Raw genomic sequence first — 6385 nt, forward strand, 5'->3', positions numbered from 1 at the left:
TTATCCCCTAGTTTGCGCGGCCAGTTTGACAAGCTAGTCTGACCGATTGCAATATCGAATCCAGGAGCATGCAGCTAGGAATTGGAACGAATGAGCTCCACGCAATTTGAGGCTATGGAACATTCCTATGTGTCCACAAAAATCTACTAGGCTTCTGCTTTGCTATTGTACTAAATATATGTAGCTAGGAAGAGCATGGGAGTTCTTTTTCCAATAAAGATGGGTTCGGTCTCTTTTTCGTGATAATCCCTGTGGTGAATAATTATTGGGTATTTGAATGTGTTTGACTTCGTTATATTTTTTTGATAATCACACAGTGCGAAAAAATAAAATAATATATAACCAATGATACGGCAATATAATCTTTGATAATACATATTTTAAGTATTGTGTTTATAAACTAAAAAAATCAATTTAGAAAATGATTGACCTGCAATATAATCTTTCATAATACCTATTTTAAGTATTGTGTTTGATAATACCTACTTTAAGTATCGTGTTTGTGAAATTAAAAAATGTTTGAGGTCAATAGTTTGAGGAAAATGTTTTTCAATTGGGTTAATGTTGTCATTCTTAAATAGTTTAATAATTAGTGTAATGTATTTATTTTTGTATAATTTTATGGCTGAGTTGTTATTATAATAAATAGGAGTTCGTTTCTTCTTTTCATATGCAAGATCATTTAATAGGACCTCCTTAACCATATTGTGTAACATGTTGATATAGCTGGGCCTACATACCCTTTTTCAGTTAAAGATATTGAGACAAATGGAATGGATTCTATTGAAATTAAATATGTATTTGAATGGAATGGGAAGTGCTTTTCTAATTATTAATGTTACATGAAAATCATTATCTATATATCCAAAAAATACTCTGTATATCCAATAAGAGTATTTTTTTTGAAAGTGGAATATCAAATTCATAATCTATTGGAAGTAGATGTTTTTGTTATTATATTAAATATATGTAATTAGAAGATAACATTAGTTATTTTTCCAATAAAGTTTTTTGTGAAATTTCTCTTATTTTAGATGGTTCAATCTCATTTTTCTTATTTAAATGAGTTTGAATTTATCATAGACTTTTCTAGTCACAACACATCTTGCATTGACAAAATTAGAGAGAGCAAAGAGATATATATAAAATTAGAAAGAGCAACTGGATAAAGATATAATTAACCAATATTTATACATATATTTATACATATAGTTTTTTTGTAAAAAAATATAAACATAATTCTCTCTAAATATCTAAAAAGAATATCTTTAGATCTAACTAATTTGACATTATCAACTTTAACAAGATAATACTAACTAGCTAATTTTGATTATGCATAAGTGCTACACTTCTAAAATTCAAAAATGTCTTGTGCCAATGGTTTGGTGAAAATGTATGCCAATTTGGTTTTAGACTTACAAAAATGTAAAATGATGTTTCCATTGTTAACAAACTCATAAAAGAAATGATAGAAAATGCCAATGTATTTACTTCCCTAATGAAACTCGTGATTTTTGGATAGTGCAATGGCTAAACCATTTTTACAAAATATGGAAGGTGGTTCCTTCTATTCATGTGCATAATCACTTAACGAGACTTTCTTAACCATATTGCGTGACATGTTGTTGGTGTAGTTGATACATATTGAAGATATTGTTACAATGACATGTTTTCTTTATTGCCATGAAATTAAATTTGTATCTAACATGACCTTCTTAACCATATTGCATGACATGTTGTTAGTGTAGTTACTACATACTCAAGATATTGTACAATGGGATGTTTTTTGGATTCCCATGAAATTAATTTTGTATCTAAATGGAATGCATAATGAAAAGTGTTTTTCCTATCATTAATGTTGCATGAAAAAACATTATTTTTGCATTCAATAAGAATATTGGATCTTTGTAAGTGGAATATCAATTTTTGTAATTTATTGCACCTATAATGTACCTTAGGGATTTCTTACCCACCTTCCAATGAGAGTCTTTGGTAGGCCCCATGAATTGTTACTTGATACATGATATTTGGCCTTGTCGTTGTAAGATACATGAGGCAACCTAGAAGCCTTTTGTGCAAAGTATAATTAATAGATAATTATCTAGCTACGTTATTTAACTTTGTAGTTGTTGCAATTGGTATATCTACTAGTTTTCTTCATCCATTTTGAACCATTAATATCAATGGCATACTTCTACTAACAAATAAAAATACCTTGTGTATATTTCTCAACCTCAATTTCAAGAAAATACATCATATGACCAAGATCAATCATTTCAAACTTAATTTCATGACTTCTTTGAAATCATCCAACATCAAATTCCCTGTGTATATCATATCATAAACATAAAGGAAAATAACTAGATTCTTGATATGTTTTACTATGGGGTGTAGGTTAATCACTGATTTTGTTGAAACCATTATTGAGCAAATAGGAATCAATGTGACTCTGTCAAGCTCATGAAGCTTGCTTCAAGCTAGAAAAATATTTCTTCAGTTTATAAATTTTGTGTCATTGACCCTTGACTTCAAATACTAGTGATCTATTCACATAGACTTCCTCTTCTAACATGCCATTTAGAAAAGATGATTTAACATCCATTTAAGAAACATGCCAACTCTTTTAGGTTCTAATTTCCAAATATACTGTAACTATGTCTAACCTTGCTACTAGAGCAAAGGTTCTCCATAATCAATACCATGTTGTTGAGAAAACACTTTTGCAACAAGTATGGATTTATGGTTTTTAGCTTTCCCTTTCTAATTATATGTTGTTCTGTAAACCCCTTTAAGTCCAACATTTTCTTTTTGTGTTGGAAAATCTAGAAGATCTCATGTGTTGTTTTTCAATTGCATCACTTCTTTCATAACTTGAACTTATTATTCTTCCTTTACTACTTCATTAAAGGTCATCTTCTCACATGATAATAAAGCAAATTATGCATCCTCATTATCAAGATGTGCCTAAAGTTCTGTCAAACTTCTCATTTTCCGAGTTCCTTAGGCTATTATAAGATATGAATCATTTCTTAAAGAAGCATTGGGCATTGTCTAACTTTATTTTCTTGAAGATTCTATTTCCACTTTCAACCTTGGAAGTATTAGTGCTTGTTGTCCTATAGAATCCACCCATTCATTTGATTATAGAAACATAATATAACTTCCAAATATCTTATTAACATGATCATCCCAAGACTAATCCTCTTGGAATGATTACAATAAACTTTTTATTATCAAAGATTGTACATTATATATGCTTTAGCTTTAGAAGACTCTCTATAACCAATAAATATATATTTTTCACTTTTGAAATGTAGCACACTAGATTTCATGCCACTCCAAGCTTCTTCAAGGAATTCAAACTCATGGTTGGAGATCGATTTAGTATATAAACTAAGAAAGAAATTATGTCCTTCACACTCTTGGTTGGAGATTGATTCAGTATATAATCTAAACAAGTAATAGCTTCTCCCTAAAAATCATTTAATAGATTTCCAGCCTTATCTGTGTGAATTTCCTATCTATTCTTATGTTGACCTATCTACATTCGATAAACCTCTTCCTCCTTTTCCTTTTATTCTATTTCCTTGACCTATTATTGTGTTAATGAAGGCCTTATATTGAAATTCACTTTTTGATGAGTCGCGACTTTTGTTGATTCTTGTCTAATGTGTCGGTAAAGACCCTATGAGTTGTTCGACAAATAATTGTGATAGATCTCTACGATATTCTATAGCTACTACAACCATACCAAATTTTTATGAAGGCTCCTAAGTAATTTTGTGACAATGTTTTGATTCAAAATTATTTCTCCATGTGCTTGAAGTTGACTAAAAATGCCCTTGACATATGCCATAAAATTACCTACGGAGTCTAAATTCTTCATATGGATGGTTTCAAAATTCTTTTTGAGAGTCTGCAATTTGACATTTTTATTACTTTGTTGAAGTCTTGATAAGCTCTCGCAAGAGTATTCCATGCATGTTTGGCATGATTAGTTGTTGCAACATTGGAGAAAATTGAATCTTCTATCACTTGCTACATAAGTGATAATGCTTTCCATTTTTTTTTTGGGTTTTAACAACTTGTTTCTGTGCATTTGATATGTTTCCTCTAAGGTTGCATGATTTCTTTTACGAACCCATTTACTACAATATCCCAACATTATTTAGAAGGAAGGTAATTCTTCATTTTTATTAATTGAAGATCATAATTTGTAACTTTGAAAATTGGGCCTTACGATAGTTCTTGACTACCACTAGATGCCATTAGCTCCTCCCTTTATCAATTTCACTATGGTATGTATAGATACTCTTACATTGAATCAATTTTCAAGATCCACCTTAAATCTACATTTCCCCATTTTTTAGTAATTTTTTCTTCCATTTTGTTTATGAAAAAACAAACCAATTTCCTTTACGTTTTTTTTTCAAATCCTTCATCCCCACTTTTTATGGCCTTTAAAAAATACTTTTGATTTTAGAAAATGAATATTCTACTTTGAACCAAATTAATGACCACTTTGATATTGAATAATAATTTCAAATTTTATAGAATCATAATTATTTTTACCATCACAGAACCAAGCCAATTCTTTAAATAAACCTTTAGTCAATTCTTTTAAATGAAGCTTTATGTCAAACCTTAACAATGTTATTTCTCTATAGCCTAAAAATCAAACTCCTCAAAATTTTAATTTACCTAATTAAAAATATGATGATGGAATCCATTTTTAATCTAGGGAGTGGGCTAGCTAGGATTTGAAAAACTAGTATCTCTCCTTAAAATATAGTGAATGGATCCTCTATAACTAGTTCATGAAAACTTCTTTCAACCGGTCTCTTCCCACTATAAAATGTGTTTCTCTCTCACATCCAAATATTACATGCTATCGAATATCTAGCTCAAGGCATGAACACCTTTCTCAATAGAATTGGAATAATCCTACTCTCCCATATTTTAAGAGATTTAAACCTACTCTGATAACATGATAATATCATTGTCCCATAAGGAGGGTGCTTAGGAACCAACATTCCCTCCCCTCCTTGAAATGATGACAAAAAAATTGAAAGGGGGTTGTGCCTCCCACCCTACCTTGTGCAATTTATGCACTCCAAACATGTCATAGTTGATGGAAAGAAATTTGTTTCAAGGGAGATGTCATTTGAGCCTCGTGGGAAGTAGAGGAGAGTATAGGAGGAATTAGTGGGAGATCAAAACAAATTTTCTCCACACTCAAACCATAATTGAGATTGAATTATCTCTGGATTCACGATATCATTATGTATGTACGAAGACCACCATGGGAAAATCTACTGAAAAAATATTTTTTTGTTAGTGTTCATGTAAAATTCAACTCTTCCGGCATTTTAGGTTATATTTCCCATTTCAATGTCTCTCTAAGTGTAATTACCACTTTTGGTCCCCGAATTATCAGCTTGTGGTGCTTATTTTTGGCATTGGAAATAAAAAACACTTCAAAACATGCATTGTTATCAAAGATATCAAAATTCTCATCAGCCAAGTACTCATTTATTGAGTAGACACTCAAAAAAAGAATGCAATTAGATTGGCAGTGTTGGAAGAGAAAATCGGTTGTATTGATCACAAATTGATTATTTTGGAAAGGAGATTTGCTAACATCTCCTTTCCTTGGATAAGGATGGTGATTAGTAGTTGCAGATGCTTGGAAATTATAACCACCAACTATTATGATTTATTAGTTTTTCATTTACATCTCTAGATATCATTTTTGTTTAGCCATGTTGCAACATCTAAGCGTCTGACAAAATCATCCTATTTATATCAATTACTGGTTACAAGTTGCTCTAGTTAGATAAGGTATTAGCAACCTCAAAGTTATGAACCTATGCTATTGGTTTGGTTTCCCTTCATAAATACCAATAATAAATCAATTTGGTCTATGTTGGCTTGAGGAGGCTTGGACCCAAGTTCAGAGTTAGCTACACTAACTAAAAAAACCCTACATTATCGGCTCTTTCAGCAACAACCTATGTAGCGCAAGCTGCAGCCTCACCAGAGGCAGTATTGGGGGATGCTAGAACCATGCTTCTGCATCTAGAAGGCTATGTGATGTGGTTAAGTCATTTTCTGTAGTTTCAGATTTGATCTGACATTTGCAAACCCTTATTCATGAAGTTAAGTGATTTTCAGTTAAAGAAAGTTATAAACTTCGCGTAAACATCTAATTATGCAAAAAATAACATCTAATAGTTGATGTAGATCTTCGTGCAGTACTAAAGATAAAATATAGATAAATTTCATTCGGTTGCACATAAATACCGAAAATACACAAATGCATAAAGATAGACACAAAATTGCTTCAAATATATTTTATTACTTCGTATCTTCTTCATACAAACTT

This window comes from Pinus tabuliformis, chromosome X (genome assembly GCF_031772625.1).
Source record: "Pinus tabuliformis cultivar Carrire ecotype Pingquan chromosome X, CPIR1, whole genome shotgun sequence".
Classification (NCBI taxonomy): Eukaryota; Viridiplantae; Streptophyta; class Pinopsida; order Pinales; family Pinaceae; genus Pinus; species Pinus tabuliformis.